The sequence below is a fragment of the Calidris pugnax genome, unplaced genomic scaffold, assembly GCF_001431845.1.
Source record: "Calidris pugnax isolate Ruff unplaced genomic scaffold, ASM143184v1 scaffold371, whole genome shotgun sequence".
NCBI lineage: Eukaryota > Metazoa > Chordata > Aves > Charadriiformes > Scolopacidae > Calidris > Calidris pugnax.
Window position 1 is genome coordinate 1,118,895 of NW_015091373.1, and position 5,307 is coordinate 1,124,201.

General features: G+C 58.9%; 1 protein-coding gene across 1 annotated transcript in view; it reads left to right on the forward strand.

The window, feature by feature from the left end:
- MEF2D (myocyte enhancer factor 2D) overlaps positions 1-5,307 on the forward strand; it is a 69,714-nt gene that overhangs the window by 498 nt on the left and 63,909 nt on the right. The window lies entirely within an intron of this gene.

The window sequence follows — 5,307 nt, forward strand, 5'->3', positions numbered from 1 at the left end:
TTCTGTCGTGCAGAAAATATAGTTCAGTTGACATTTTCCGTGAGGTTTTTCCAATAAAAAACAGCCACAACAAGTATCCGTTTTTGCTCAACGCAAACAACCCAAATTAGGCTTTTTTTTTAAAATTTTTTTTTTTTTTTTCAATTGAAAACTTACATGGGGCCAGGGTTTCTTCTTTTTCTTTTCCCTTGTGCTCTGGGGAAGCCAAGCCCTAGACACGCGCTTGTGCGTAGAAATACGCGCGTGGCTCTGGGAGGGGAGAATTAAAAACCAGATTTTCCCCTAATTTTTTGTGTTCCTCGGGTCGAGCGTCAGCGCTTTGCTGGGCGAGGTGGTGACTTCACAGATGTGTTTTCCCCAGAAACACAAGATTTTCAGGCGGGTCCTTTTGCTCCGTGGCTTCTCGTGGTCCTTGATTTTGGCTCAGGGGATCCAACCCCCCCCACCGCTGCCCACGCTCTTTTCGACTGGTTTTATTCCAGAAAAAAAAAGGAGAATTAAAAAAAAAAAAGTGTATATATTCCTAATGCTTAAAAAGTGGCGAATCCCAGAATTGGATGAACTGGTTTATTGCTCCGTGGTGAAACAATAGAAAATGGCTGGTTTTCTTCATTCCAGTGTTATTTGGTGGCAGGTGGGATGGGGATGGGGATGGGGATGGGATGGGATGGGATGGGAAGGGATGGGGATGGAGGGGATGGGGATGGGATGGGATGGGGATGGGGATGGGATGGGGATGGGGATGGGGATTGGAAGGGATGGGCAGAAAATGGGTTTTTGGTAACGTCCCGGTTGCTCGTGGTGCTGTTGAATTCCATAATTAGCAGGCGATGGGGCGTTGGGGGTTATTAAAGGGTCTGGAGTGTTTTATGGGGCAGCGTTGTGTCGGGGAGAGCTCTGCAGCTCCTGGAGCCCCGTTAGGAGTCCGGCTGAACGGAAAATATTTGGTAATGCCGACGGCTGATGGCAGAGCCTCCCCCTGTTGTATAAGCCTTCGGGAAAGGAAAGAGGTGATTCTCTGCCAAGGGCAGGAGCCCAGGCACTGGGAGGTGGTTTTTGGGGGAATCTTGAGCTGCTCCTTGGTGCCGTGCTGGCCTGGGTGGGGGCTGGAGATGCAGAATGTGGGGTGTCCCCCAGCTGAACATAGCCCTGGTGGGATTTAGCGGCAGGAGGTGCTCAACAGGGATGGATGCCGTGGTTTTAGCACCTCTCAGATGTCAGGTGGTGTCCCCAAAGGCCAGCTCCGGGGTCTGGGGGACGTTGGTTTTCCCTTGGTGGCAGCTGCGTCCCCGTCTGGGACGGTTCTTCCACCACCCGGTGCTGGAGCATCGCTCTCCACGTGTCACAGAATCACTGTTCAAGTCGGTGTCAGCGAAGCAGCAGCAGATTAATTGATCCTCAGCGCAGGCTTTGCAATCAGACGAGTCTTCTCGGTGCTCCCCTTCTTTGGGAAACGAGGAGAGGACTCTCATGACGAAGTGATGGGTCCTTGATGGGCTCCATCCACCACAGTGGGAGCCGAGCGGGGCTGGGGCATCTCTTGGCCACCTAAAGGGGTGAAAACCCTCCTGCTGTGCAGTGTGTCTGCGATGCCAGGGTCTGACCTCTCCGCTCAGCAACGTCCCATCTTGCTTCATCTCATTCCCCTTCCCCTCCTCTCCTGCTCTTGTTGAGGGTCAGAGAGGAGAAGTGTCCCCACAGGACTGGCCATCATTGCTGTGGGGCTAAACTGGCTGAGACCCTGGGTCCAGCAGTGTCCTCATGGAATCACAGAGTGGTTTGGGTGGGAAGGGACCCTAAAGATCATCTCATCCCCCCCCCCCCCCCGCAGGGCCACCTCCCACCAGCCCAGGTTGCTCCAAGCCCCCTCCAACCTGCCCTTGAACCCCTCCAGGGATGGGGCAGCCACAGCTTCTCGGGGCAACCTGGGCCAGGCTCTCACCACCCTCACACCAAAGAACTTCTGCCCCACATCTCAGCTCAATCATAGAACCATCCAGGGGGTTGGAAGGACCTTCAAGATCATCTCGTCCAACCAACCTAACTCTGACAAAAGAACCCTCACTAAACCATGTCCCTCCATCTCCCCTCTTTCAGCTTCAAACCCTTCCCCCTCGTCCCATCGCTTCCCTCCCTCATCAAGAGTCCCCCCCCCAGCTTTCCTGGAGCCCCTTGAGGGACTGGAAGGGGCTCCAAGGTCTCCCCGGAGCTTTCTCTTCTCCAGGCTGAACCCCCCCAACTCTCTCAGCCCCCCCTCCCAGCAGAGGGGCTCCAGCCCTCCCAGCATCTCCGGGGCCTCCTCTGGCCCCACTCCAACAGCTCCATGTCCTTCTGCTGTTGGTGGCCCCAGAGCTGGAGGCAGTGCTGAGGGGGTGGGGGGTGTCTCCCCAGAGTGGAGCAGAGGGGCAGAATCCCCCCCTCACCCTGGGGGTGCAGCCCAGGGGGCTGGGGGAGGCTTGCTGGGCTTCCAGCCCATGTTGCCAGCTCCTGTTGAGCTTCTCACCCCTCAGCGCCCCCAAGTCCTTCTCCTCAGGGCTCTCAGACCCTATGACATCCCCCGCCCAAGGCTCAGCATGGGGGGGCACAGCTCAGCTCTCCCGTCCTGCACCCCGTTGGGCTCTCAGGCCGCGATGCCGCTGCTGGGAGTGTAGGGCTTGTGGCTCCAGCCCTGAGCGTGCACCGTCCTCGTGTGTGCCAGCACCTGCGTGTGCCAGGAGAGGGCTGGGGAATGGGAACGGCACCTGGATGTGCCGGGGAAGGAGGGATTCAGCAGTGGTCGTGCGAGGAGGAGGAGGAGGAGAAGGCAGAGCCGCTCTCCCCACCTGCCTCCCCCCTCGCTCTGCAACTGGGGGTCATCAATACTGGTGCTTCAGGGCCACCACCGAGGTGTGGGGAAGCTCAGGAGGAGCTCAGGAGAGTCTTCACCGGGGAATGAAGCTCTTCTTGTGTATCTCACACCCAACTGGCAGCATCAGTGCATCCATCCCCGCTCCCGTCCTGCCTCCCGTGGGGACACGGAGCAGGAACCCCCCCGGAGGAGGCCGGAATCACAAGCAGAAGCCAAACCCAGGGGAAGGGGAGAGCAAGTAAGAGTCACTAATGTCATTAGAGGAATTAGGGGGAGAGGATTTGCCACAACAGATCAGGGCATCAGCCCTTCAGGGCCGTCCTGCTGACTCTGGCCACCGCCAATATGGTCTGCATCAGGGGAAAGGCAAAAATCCCCCGCGAGTGTGGGGCAGTAATTCCTTCCTGACCCCTTTGGTGATCGGCTTACGCCCTGAAGCATGAGATTTGATTACCCTCTTAGACTTAGAAGGTTAATTCTTCTCGATGAGGCTCGTGCGCGGCGGCGGGGGAAGGTTTGGGGTGTCTGTCCCGGCTCACGGGTAGATGTGCTGTTAATTGATGCTTTTCTGTGATGGGGCTGGCAAAATAGCAAATTTTGGCTTTTCTCTGCTGGAAGGGGTTGTGCCGAGAGGGAGGGATGCTCCTCCACCCTCTCCCTGTCTGCAGAGGGAATATCCCCTCGTCCCCAGAGGGATGGGTTGGTGTGGTGGGATCTGCTTGGCTTTCTCTGGCCGGTGGTTGGTTTGGGGCAGTAGCCCCACGTTCCCCTTTGTTGCCCAAGGGCAAGACCCAAACCACGCTTGTTCCTGGGCTCCATGGCCAAGAGCAGCCCCCTTGGCCTCACCCTGTTGTCTCCAATCTTGGTGGCCCAACGGGCTCGTGGCACCCGGCAAGGTGGCTTTTGGCGAGGTGTCCCCAGCACCAGCGGCTGTAGGAACAACCACCCTCAGCTGTTCCCTGTGACTTGGCGGGGACACCGTGTGTTTTCCTCTTGAGGGCTCCTCGGGTGGCTTCCAGCATGAGTCAGAGCAATGGGGCCACCTCGGCGGGGACAGCGAGGCACGGCCCGGAGCAGCTGGTCTCCAGTGGGGACGTGGGACCAGAAATGCTGCTGGTGGGACTGGGGAGCCCTGGGCTGGTTTTAGCCCTGGACCTGTTGGAGAAGAGATACTGGGAGGGCTGGAGCCCCTCTGCTGGGAGGGGGGGCTGAGAGAGTTGGGGGGTTCAGCCTGGAGAAGAGAAGGCTCCGGGGAGACCTTGGAGCCCCTTCCAGTCCCTCAAGGGGCTCCAGGAAAGCTGGGGGGGGGACTCTGGATCAGGGAGGGGAGGGATGGGACGAGGGGGAAGGGTTTGAAGCTCAAAAAGGAGAGATTTAGGTTAGATTTTGGGAAGAACTTCTTCAGTTTGAGGGTGGTGAGAGCCTGGCCCAGGTTGCCCTGAGAAGCTGTGGCTGCCCCATCCCTGGAGGGGTTCAAGGCCAGGTTGGAGGGGGCTTGGAGCAACCTGGGCTGGTGGGAGGTGGCCCTGCCCAGGGCAGGTGGGTGGAAGGAGATGATCTTTAAGGTCCCTTCCCACCCAAACCATTCTGCGATTCCATGGTGAGTGCTTGTCCTGCTGCAGGGTCCCACCAGAAGTCCTACGGTGTGGTGTGGCACTGCTGGACTGGCCTCGGTGCTGGGAGACCCAGTGCCTGGCAGCAGGGATTTTGGGTGGCCGAGGGGTCCGGGATGCCCCCGGGGTGAGGGAATTGCTGATGACACCGGTGCTGGCCCTCAAGTAATTCAATTTGCCTCAGAGGACGCCGGAGCCGGGGCAACGTGAGCTCGGTGGCTTCCAGCCCGGCCACGGTGGGAGCAGGCCGCACGTGGCGGGGAGCAGGGCCGCGGGGTGCCAGCCCCACGCTTCCCGGAGGCGATTAGAGCCCAATCTCGTTACCGCTTAATCATCTCCGGGAAGATGGCGGGGAGGGACAAACGGGGTGGCTGCCCCTGCCCTGAGGATGCTCTCCCATCTCCCGGGGTGCTCGGTGCCAGACCCCGGTGGGTGCACGTCGGGTGATGCCAGTGGCATCACGACGGTGAGGCTCGTCACCACCGGTGAGGATGGAGAAGCTCTGGTTGAAGCTCTTTGGATGGGCAGAGCAGAGCTGAGGGAGGGCAGCAGCCTGGTTCCCTCTCCTCCCTCCGTGCGCTGCCAATTCCAGCTCTTCCCTGCAAAATCCATGGCGTGGTGGAACCCCTAAGTGGGGGTCGAGCCACTCTCCACACCCCAGGGCATCTCAGCTCATCTCCAGCTGCTGCTTCCCCCCACCCCAACCCCCCAGGAGAGATGCTTAAAGCAAAGTGCTGCCCTCCCTGCCTTTTATTTTCCTTTTCTTTTTCCATCTGCGAGGAGGGCACCAGCTGAGCATCACCCACACCATTCCAGACACCCCCCCACCCCCCAAAACCATCTCCC